Source organism: Helianthus annuus, chromosome 3 (assembly GCF_002127325.2).
Source record: "Helianthus annuus cultivar XRQ/B chromosome 3, HanXRQr2.0-SUNRISE, whole genome shotgun sequence".
Classification (NCBI taxonomy): domain Eukaryota; kingdom Viridiplantae; phylum Streptophyta; class Magnoliopsida; order Asterales; family Asteraceae; genus Helianthus; species Helianthus annuus.
In genome coordinates this window covers 15500492-15512314 of record NC_035435.2, presented here as the reverse complement: position 1 = coordinate 15512314, position 11823 = coordinate 15500492, and the positions used below count along the sequence as shown (strand labels likewise).

General features: G+C 36.3%; 1 long non-coding RNA gene across 2 annotated transcripts; it reads left to right on the top strand.

The window, feature by feature from the left end:
- The first annotated feature begins 8449 nt into the window (after positions 1-8449).
- LOC110928662 lies at positions 8450-11553 on the top strand. 2 transcript variants are annotated; one of them, XR_004888310.1, is made up of 3 exons: positions 8450-8584; positions 10040-11066; positions 11290-11553. It is a non-coding gene; the product is annotated as an uncharacterized LOC110928662 (long non-coding RNA). The 2 variants fall into 2 exon arrangements; XR_004888309.1 differs by having other exon boundaries at positions 10040-11135.
- The last annotated feature ends 270 nt before the right edge of the window (positions 11554-11823 follow it).

Below are 11823 nucleotides of genomic sequence, written 5' to 3'. Positions count from 1 at the left end.
CATTTAGTGTTATGTTGTTTTGAGCAATTTGTTCGTCTCATCCCGATGTTTCCGCCATCGGTTGGGGTGTGACACATGGAATGTATCATGAACCGCCATTTAGTTCAGCAGGTAGGTCCAACTTATATGCTACCAAACCAATCCTCTCCAGGATTTTAAATGGTCCAATGTAACACCTTGAAAATTCACGTCGAATATCATATCGATACGTGTCATGGACTTAAAACGTGCAAAGGATTGATTTAGAAGGACTAAAGTTGACAAACAAGAAATCTATGTGCGTAAAAGGATTCAAAATGCCAACAATGAATAAATATATCTTTTAATAACCCTACAAGATGTTTATACCCTTAAACGAATAAATCATGGATCATACGAAGCTAATTGTGAAAGAAAGTGAGGAATTACAAACTACAGGGGCTAAATGTGTCAACATGTTCCAAATATACCTCTGAGTGATCTTTTAGCAGACCCGAAGCTTTGTAATGATAAATTATACTCACAAGAATGTGTGATAAAAATTTCACAAGGTTTCGATTAAGTATGAGAAAATTATGGCAATATTCGTAAACAAGGGGTTAAAAGCGTCAAACTGCAAAAGTGTGTCAATTCGTAGGGTTCCGGACCTTCCGGAATATGACCATGAGTTAATTATACTCTATTTAACCTTTATATGGCTTAGATATAGGCTTAGAGGTGTTTGGTGCGCAAAAATAAACTTTTAGGTCATGCAGGGACTAAAAGTGTCAAAAAGTGCACAAGTTTGCATTTTCACGCATATCTTGCATTCTGTATATCCCCGGACACCCAAAAATTTATGTAAGCACTAAAATATTTTATTTTAGTGTTTGGCTTGATAAAATTCCATTCGTCGCGTAATTTGGATCGTTTTTAGCATCCATCCGTGTTTCGTTGTAATTAGCCGAACAACGGGACCGTACGACCAAACGAACCGACATCCGACATATGTTTGAGCATGTTTTGTGTTTCATATGCTTAGGCATCATTGTAGAGCCTTAAAAATGGTTTAACGGGCCTCAAATGTCTCGGGAATGACAATTATCAAGTGCAGGGGCCAAATGTGACAAGTTCTGAAAGTGCCCATGTGCAGGCAAGGCCCTTACGGACCGTATACAAGACCTTACGGTCCGTATAGAGGTGCCAGCAACCAGATTTTTGAAAACCAGCTTTGGTTTTGCTCTTGTCTCTCAATCCTTGAATCTCGGGGCTGCCCATTGTTTTGTAAACTATAGGTAATAGGTGTATGGCTCAGATTTGATCACGGTTTACGAGGAACGATCCTAACGGTTCTCAAAAACCTATATATACACCCTTGTTTTGGGTTTCACTTGCACCATTCATTCCTTTCTGATTTCTCTGAATTCCTTGGGGGTCTTGAGCTTCTTGAGAACCTCTTTCAGTCCTTTGGACTTTTGTAAGTGATTCCTTCATGTTTAATTTAATTGTTTAGCGTTTAAACCGAAAAGTCAAGCGTTATCGATAAACACTTTGACTTTTAATCGGTTGAGCCATTGTTCGCAACAAACATGGCTATGTGATCGTAATTAGGTAGGTGTTAAACTCTCAAAAGGACACCTCCTAATTACCACGTTTACATAAGTTAATTGTCGAGCCAAACTAATTAAAATAAGAGTCAAACGGGTTGTTTTTAAATAAAATTAATAACTAATAATGAAGAAGCTATAAAATCAGTTTTGTCACTTTAATAACTTGGTAAATATTAGTTGAACATGTCTAAACATGTTCAATCCGACAATTCTAAGTATAGGCTCGGTTCACAACCGAAAGTCGCAAAGTTTGACCTTTGCTTTGACTTTCAGTTCTGACCCGAATTAGCTTGAGTTTATTTATGCCTTAGGGTCCCTTGTGACCATGTTATATGTTAGTATAACCTCAAAAGTTATACTACTTGGTCCTTTAGAATTGAGGTTCATTACATGATTCCATAATGCCTAAATGTTGACCATGATGCCCTTTTGATATTAAAACGAGATTCTTGAAAATATGAAAGGACTAAAACCTTTATTACTGATTTATAAACATGCCCATAAAGTTTCACATCAGTTTGAGGTCTAGATTAGGAGTTATGCTCATTAACGTAATTAAGAAGCTTTTTAGTAAATAAACCGCATAATTAGCATATAGCATATCTAAACCCAATTTAATACCAAACTTTTTACCCACTGATGTAATATAATATTTTGGGATTTTTGGAGATTTTTATTTATTTTTATGCTGAGCATAACTTAGAGTTCTAAGCTTGACTCGGTAATTGCTGGTTTTGCCCTTTTGGGCTATAAAATGGGTTTTACAAGTTCTTTTGACCCCAAACCTTTTTCTACTGACCTAATATGATAAATAAATTATTTTGAGCCTTCTGGAATTATAAAAATATCACCTTTTCTTTAAAAACCCGGAAATGGCTCCAAATCGCCTTTTCTAAGCGTTTTTAACGCGTAGTATGTATTAAAACCATTTTAGATGTATAAGACTTGATACCTAGTGATGTTTTAAGTAAACTTTCATACTTTAGCAGTAAGCAAAAGTCTTAAACTCAGAATTTCAGTTTTGACCTTTTTAGTCTATGCAAAATTACCAAAATGCCCTTAAGATGCAAAGTTTGGTTATAAGTGATAAATTTCACATATAAGTTATACCCTACTGATGTAACTTAGTAAATTAAGTATTTTTACCGATTTAATCAGACCTATAACTTAGATTACCATTTAACCTCTTTTATAACCTTTAAAATGACCAAAATACCCCTTCGGGGCATAAGTTGGTTTTAAATTCTTTTTGGGCATAATGGAAGATATCCTACTGATATCACAACATATCAAAGGCATATTAACTTATGGAACATGTTCATGACTCTTATGGTTACCCGTTACGCATGTTTCGCGTTCGGATCGGCCTATGTAACTAGTTTGCATATATTAGCCGAAACGGGTCAAACCAAATCGTTTTTGTCTCAATATTCAGAATGTGATTAAGTTACCCATATTAAACAAGTATTCAAGCTTGTCGGGTCAAAACCACATTCTAATCCGGTCTTCGCTTTATCATGCGTTTGAACCGTGTCTTCCTTTTGAAAACTAACCGGTCTAAGTCTAAGCTTAATTAAAGACCCGTTAGGATTCTAATAGGTTATTAAAAACCTTCGTTCCAGATTAGGAGCCCAGTAAAAGATACGTGCACTTGCTGTATTTGATTTATACATTGCTCAGGTAAATACCCTTAACTTATTTTCCCTATACGGGCTTGGGATACGGTACTATAAAAGTACCGCTTGGTCGGGTGTATGTAGTCATTTAAATCGTATTGTGATTGATGTATTTACATAACCTGTTTGATATGTATTATTTGGTGTATGGCCCTTGGGGGTTAAATGGCCATGTCCCGGATATCCTTGGCATCATTCAAAGAAATGGCCACGACCTAAGCACGGGGTGTAGGCGTACACCTGACAGATGCATTATGTAAAAACTGGTATCCCACTATAAGGAATCGACCTTGTGGGCATTATACCTGTGGCGTGTCAGTTAACTTAAGTCCGACCTTACAACCGGCCCTAATGGACGACAAATGAGTAAAACTGTATACAAGATTATTTTGAATAATTGTCCCAAGTTATAAAAATATTTTTGCCGAAGTGCATTCAAATCAATTTTCTAACTCTTTTCAAAATGAGTCAGTTAAGTTGTATTTACCAGTGCAAACTGACGTATTTTCCAAAAAGGCTAAGCGCAGGTACTAAACGAAATAGGCTGCCTACTCCAGGCATCATTACTCAAGTCTCGCAAGCTTTAGATGTCAAAGTCTGTTGAAGAGTTTCCCTTTTTATTTGATCCGCCTGTGGATCTGTTTCGACTATTGTGATACATAAACATCATAATCTATTCAGTTGAAATAAATCTGTATCTTTTGCTTCCGCTGTGCATTTATATGTGGTGTTGTTTGACTATGATGATATCAATTACGTCACGATACTCCCCACCGGTGACACGTGGAAAAATAGGGGTGTGACAGGTTGGTATCAGAGCCAACACTAAGTGAATTAAACACTAGCCTTTTGTGTTTAATCTCAGTTACACAATTGCACATTCTCGAGTCTAGACAAGAACATAGGTTAATCCTAATTCGTTTTATTTCTCCTTTATTTGTTCCTTTGTTATTTTTCTGATTAGCCCTTGCATGGGTAAGTCATTTCGGTTAGAAGTCCCATTTAGGGCAACCATTTCTATTATAATATCATTCCTTTTTATAAGATCTACCATTATGATAAAATGGCAAAATCTAAAAGGACAAGACCTAGCCATGTGTCACCTTAAGACAGGGCCAAGATGGTAGTTCCTCAACTAAGTTCAGATCCTTGTTAACATCTCAAATTAGGATTGCTCTGCGTTTAATATTAAAAGAATCTTAAAGGTAAAACCTAGCCTAAATGTCATTGCAGACATGGCCAAGATGTCACACCCCGACCACGTAGAACATACAAAACGTGGCGGAAACGTCGGGGAGTGTTGTAACAGAATCAATTGTTTCAAATCCATGGCAAATGAAGTTTCGTTTTATAAATCAAACATGAAAGTTTACATTGTCTGAACAAGAATCAAAGTGTATATAACATGAATTAACTAGTTCTTGTCTCGTTTTAAGTCACTAAGGCACAGGTCCGCCTAAGTATGTCTTGATAAGTCCTATGCATCATCTCCTGAAAACACATGTGAAAATAGGTACGTCAGCATAAAAATGCCTGTGATATACATTGGTTTTGTGAAAACGGAATTCATGACTTGAGTTTGAGAAAATGTTTAGTCATGAACCTCGTATTTTGCTTTGTCTTGTAAATCATTTGAAAAACGGTAAGATCAAATGATATGTATAAATAAGAGAACAATGCCTGGTTAACTGAATAACCATGTAAAAAGAGTTTGTATAAGATTTGTTGTTTGTAAATCAATGTCTTGTGAAAAGCGTGTTATTTGTATAAAATGTTCTATGTCTCAAATTGAAATGATTCAAATAACGCTACGATATGTAATACCATACAAATACTTATATATAGGAAGTACCAGCGGCGTATCCACCATGCTTGTATCATATTACACATGCCTCGTTACTTAAATCACTTACTCAAACCAAACCATCAAGATGAAATGTTTAACAACGGTAGAAATGTTTATGTATAGTCAAATGGTTACAACGGTTCAAAATGTAGTATAATGTGTTCATATGCTGGATGAGCATATGCAACAGAAATGCAATGTGAAACAATGTACTACGTATGCACACAATGGGCGTACGTAGCATGAAATGTATTGTAGAGTACAACGGTTCAAAATGTAGTGTAATGTGTTCATATGCTGGATGAGCATATGCAACAGTAATGCAATGTGAAACAATGTACTACGTATGCACACAATAGGCGTACGTAGCATGAAATGTATTGTAGAGTACAACGGTTCAAAATGTAGTGTAATGTGTTCATATGCTGGATGAGCATATGCAACAGTAATGCAATGTGAAACAATGTACTACGTTTGCACACAATGGGCGTACGTAGCATGAAATGTATGGCAATGTACTAAGTACGCACACAATGGGCATACATAGCATAAACACAATGAAATCATGTACTATATATGTACTATCGAACATAGTAGTATATGATGTGAAAACTGGAAAGCATGAAAGTAGCAAGTAGGCACATGTGTTTCACCCCAAAACAGTTTGGAAAACAGTAAAAGAGGGGTTCAATGTACTCACCTGAGATTGCTTTGAAGTTCTTGTATAATAACCAGATAATGCTAAAGATCACGGGATATCAAACGGCACCTAATAGGTAGCTATGTTAATATACCGGACCAAATCGGAAGGATCGGATAGTACGCGGGTTCGTAAACCAAACGAGTATGGAGACTCGTGTAATATGGTTTAACAAAGCCTACATACTAAAATGAAACTTAACCTAAGTGCTTACGGTCCGTCACGACCCGTTTAGGTAGCTTATGCTACCCTAACGCGTCGTTCGCGTAGAACGCGTTCGGAACGCCTAACATCGTGACTACAAGGTATAACCTCGGAAGGTTATAGCTATGGTCACCTAATGTGTTTGGTCGGATCCTAATGATCGACCAAATGGGTCGGGTTCGAAAGTATAAGCGATGGTTTAGATCGCTTACCTTACGACCCTATATAAGCACTAAACTAAAAGTGACGAGCTAAGCATGTTAGAACATGCTTAACTAAGTTTAGAAAACAGGTTTGACATCAAAACAAACGGCTTTGATGCTCACGAGTAGTTTGGTTACAAAATATGCAAGAATGCACATTTTGGCCGAAACTACGACTCGTCACTGAGCCTAGTTAACGTGGTGATCAGTAGGTATAGTCACTACGGACTATAACCATCGTGATCACGCTCACGTTATGAAGTTCCATGAACTTTGCATCGACCATAAGCTGGTCAATGCAGAAAGTCAACAAAACGTTGACTTTCGGACTCGAAAAGCGATAAAAGAGCGAAAGAAGACTTACGGAAGGTCCCCGAGTGCTAATCTAGATCAAATAGCTCAGGTATGGAACAATGGTTCCAACTTAGAGCCTTAAGATCAGATTTTGTGGGTTTTTGGAACAAAGGGGGGGGGGGTATTTATAGGAAAAGTGGAACCGTTAGGATCGTTTTATCGAATATCGTGCCTTGATCTCATGCGTACATGTGTCCAGGGGTTAGATTCAGTGAACTTGACCCTTGGCCCTTCATTTGGGTGAAAAGGCATCGCCCTTTGATCGAACGAAAGGCCAGATTCTGCATTAAATGCAAAATCTTCTGTCAGACATGTTCACGCGGCCCGCCTCATGTTTTGGGCAATCCTTACGCGGGCCGCCTGGCCCCTCTGATCTGCACCACTTGCAGAATTTACACTTTTGGTCCCTGTTGCGTGTTTAAGCTATTTCCGACACTTCTAAGGCCCGTAAAGCCAACTTTAAGGCCCTAAAATGATGCCTAAGCATTGTGGACATGAAACATGCTCAAAAATGTTCCGGATGTTGGTTCGTTTGGTTGTACGAACGCGATGTTCGCTTAATTACGACGGAATGCGCATAAGCGCGAAAAACGATCCAAATGACGCGACGAACGGATTTTTCTCATGCCAAACACTAAGGCATAATATAAGGATGCTTACATAAATTTTTGGATGTCCGGATGTATTCAGAACGTAAGTTATGCGCGAAAGTGCAAACTTGTGCACTTTTTGACACTTTTAGTCCCTGAATGATCCAAAAGTTTGTTTTAGCATACCAAACACCTCAAAGCCTATTTCTAAGCTATGTAAAGGATATTTAGGGTATGTTTAACTTATGGACATGTTCCGGAATGTTCGTTACAGTTCAAATTGGCATACTTTCGCAGTTTGTCAAGTTTAGTCCCTGTAAGCGAATTAACTTGTTTTTGCTATACCAAAGCCTTCAAAACTTATTTCTAAGTTATGTAAAGGTTATTTAAGGTATGTTGAGTATATGTTGATGTTCCGGAGTATTTGTCGCATTAAACTGAGTACGTTTACGCACCAGTTTGCGTATAATGCTCTAGAAAGCAATGTAGAGTTTGAAATTGAACAATAATTGATATGTGCAAAACATACACATATTTATACAAGATCCCAAGTATGAAATACAATATTTCATCGGCTTGGTATTTGTTTGATGGTCGCGGTGTCACAGGTGTCACAGTCTCCCCTACTTTAGGAAATTTCGTCCCGAAATTTATTCATAGGAGTCTATTTGTGACTCTGCCAAATAACCATCAGCGATATGCAAAGTAATGTCCTGTTATTTCCTTAACGGCCATTCTTCAGAAACGAAATGAACAGACGGGGTCATTTTCAATGGTTGCTTCATCAGAAGTGGAAATGAAGGATTATACAACGGATATTCATTTCCCCAACGGATAAATCTTTAGAAACGAAAATGAACTAACGGAGTCATTTTCAACGGTTGCTTCATCAGAATTGAAAATGAAGGATTACAAAACGGATATTCATTTCCCCAACGGATAAATTTTCAGAAACGAAAATGAACTAACGGAGTCATTTTCAACGGTTGCTTCATCAGAGTTGGAAATGAAGGTTTACACAAAGGATATTCATTTCCTCAACGGGTAAATCTTCTGTAACACGCCAAATTTCGTAAGATATATTACAATGTTTTAATCGCAATATTTGACTTTCAGAAATGATAAACATAGATTTCTACTATTATTAAAGTTTTATAAACTATGGAAAGTTTAAAGCATATGTGCACATAAAGTTAACCAAGTTAGTATGTGAAATGAAATAAGTGGCATGTTTTAAAAGATAGAGGGGTTAAAATGGAAATATGCTATAAATAAACACTTGACAAAAATTAGCCAGTGTTTGGTCTGGACGTGCGAACGAGAGAAGGAACCAAGGGAACCAAAACCCTAAACAACCTAAAATCATCAAATTGAAAGGGGGATCGAGGGCTGATTGAATGCATGAGTCTAGATACCCTTTAATCTAAGTGTATTGATCATAAGGTGAGTTCAATTTTCTGTTTTAATGCTTCATGATTTAGTGGGTGTTGAACAATTTGTGAAAATTGTATGAAATTGAGTTGTATGTGAATTAGTATCATCATGTAGAACGAGAATCTTGCTCGAATTTGATGAAATTGAAGAACTTGAGTGAAACCCATTTTTGTTCTAGTGGTATGTTGGTATGTAGTGATTTTATGATAGTGAAAGTTATTTGAAATTGAAGCATGAATGTATAAATAGTAGAGCGTTGTTAGATGAACTTGATTGTAGACTAAGAAACTATGTGAAACTAGGTTGAATTGATCATTGTGAAAAGGACTAGTAGGTTATGCATATCATACATGTACATAGTGTTTAAAATGTCATACGCACACCAAGTGTTCGACTAAATGCTTGAATGATAAATTTGTAATTTCCGAATGAATATGAATGTTGTATGATGATAAACTAATAAGAATGTGCCTTATAGTCTTGTACCGAATACCATGATTATGATGCTTACAAGGTGTTTGATAAATGCCTACAAAGTTTGTGTAAAATAGTTACTTTTGACAGCTTTAGATAGTCATCTTGTAAAGGCCGTATCTCATTCGTTATTAGGAGTTAGACAACGAGCCTTATATCGTTGAAAAGGTTGTTTCGCATATTACATTTCATATTTGGTCATAAGAGGCTGATTATGAGATTTAGTGGGTCAAAACAGCATGAAAAGTTAGTAAATTCGTTTTGACAGCAAGCTGTTTGGAAGCATTTCAGCTTCTGTGCTGATTTTGTAAAAATCATATAAAATCATAGGAATGTCCGATTTTTACGATCTTTATATGCTTAGAAAGATCTCTGAGTGTAGATCATTTCATATTTGAACATGAAGAACTGAATCAGAAGATAAATGGGTTAAAATGTGTCGTGAACAGCTGCTGCGCAGAAAGTTGCTGCACATTTTTAGTATAAATATTAAGTAAAAATAGTTGTATTGTTATGCACACTTGTATGAATCATGAACTACTGATTTTAATAAATTATTAGTAAGTTATTTGATTGTTTTAAGTGTCTAAAACACTTACCAACTAGTCTATGCATATGATTGCACCAACGGGTCGAAACGGGTTGTTGATAGAAAATAGTAGAATGGATGTGTAAAAACCAAGGTGTTAAGAAATGGTACGAAATGTTTAATGTATGAAACAAGTTGCCTAACTTAGAGAATGTTATCATTCTAAGTATGGAATTTTGAAAGAATAATGAACATGATGTAAATACATAATTATGCATGCTAGAAGCTCATGTATGACTTTTGTGATGATGGAATGATAAATTGTTAGATTGATTAGCATTGTAGTATTATGATACATGTTGAACTCGTTAAGCGATTGACACGTGAATAGAAGTGTGATTAGTGATGCGTATAATTACGTATACTAACTATTGAATGGATGTAATGGAATGAGATAATAGGAACGTGTCAAGGAGAGCTCAAGCATAGGAGGATAACGGGTCAAGATAAGGCAAGGTGACAAATACACTTATTGGAATACTCAAGGTAAGTGATTTCTATAATCACTTCTTTAGTTGTTTAAGTAATATAATGTTTTAATTATTAAGTTCATATGAAGTTGAGGTTAAATCAATGGATTATTTTGATAAATGCACGAATGGGTCGAATAATTCATAGATGAATAACAAGCCGAATACGTATAAGTTAAGGAATTCCTTAACTCGGATGCTGGACTTCAAGATCACGTGATAGAATATTAAATTACAATCATATAGGAAGAAACGTGACGCAAAACGGACGAAAAATGAGAGAGTTATGTCCGTTTCAGTAAGGATTAATGGCTAGGAAAAGTGCAGAGTTGACACGGCCGGGTGGTGAACTGACACGGCCGGGTGAAGGTTCTGTCAAAAATATTATTTATGTGATTTATGCGCCGTAGGCTTCGGTATATTATCCGTGAACTACGACGGGCCTCCCAAACATGATGTCGAGTGTTTCCTTGATGATTATAAGTTGTAAACCCAAGTCTAAGCCTCATGTAATTTATATAAGAGTGTGATAGATGTATGTAATGAAGTTGGACATGTATTACATGTAAATGTATACAAAAATACGTACGGAACACGTAGGTATGAATACATGATTGTAAGTATGATTAAATGTATATTAGGTATGTAGATGTGTATGATTGTAAGTTTGTATGTGTGCAAGTATGTGCGAATGCATGATTCGGATGCATTTGAGAATTAGCGTTACTAATAATGCCCTTGGGTTTGGAATATAAGTTGATTGGATGCATTTAAATGGTTAACGTCCTTTTTATGAAGATGTAGTAAATGAATATGTTGAGATTACGGGTTTGGCTAACCAAGTTATTATTGAGTATGTTTGAAAGTGCAGGTGATGAATGTCGGACTTTCGAAGTGTTGATATAATAATGAAACGGTTGAATGTTGAAAGGATAATCGGACTGAAGTAACTTATGCGGTTAGAATATGCTATGGACGTTTTAGTTTATACAATATTATATGTTTGGTCGTCACCATCTACTAACAGGTTCGTTGTATGAGAGTATATGTCATACCCATTTAATTGGGTAATCGAATGCGTAAGAAAAATGACAGTACGCACACGAATGGAACTAAAATGACGGTTTTATAAGCAAAAAAGTATAATGACTAACTTTTTAAAGCTTTGTTGTTGAATGTAGGTAAATCCTCAATTTTGGCGACTTGGAGAATCGGAGCGAGCGCGTGTTCGTGTTATGCGATACCAAACGCTTCCGCTAGTTTGTTCAAATGTTTTTGACCCAAAATTTGTTGTATTGGTTTTTAGTAGTATCTTGTTGAACGAATTGTAGAATTGTATCTAGTTTGTTTATGTTTAAAACAGGGGTATGCTCGTTTTATGGACGGGTCATGCCCGATTTTTTGTTAAATTATAGTTTGATAATATCACATTTAGGAAGGTGAAATTTTGGGCGTAACATCTTCAGAAACGAAAATGAACTAACGGAGTCATTTTCAACGGTTGCTTCATCAGAGTTGGAAATGAAGGTTTACACAACGGATATTCATTTCCTCAACGGGTAAATCTTCAGAAACGAAAATGAACTAACGGAGTCATTTTCAACGGTTGCTTCCTCAGAGTTGGAAATGAAGGATTACACAACGGATATTCATTTCCTCAACGGATAATCTTCAGAAACGAAAATGAACTAACGGAGTCATCTTCAACGGTTGCT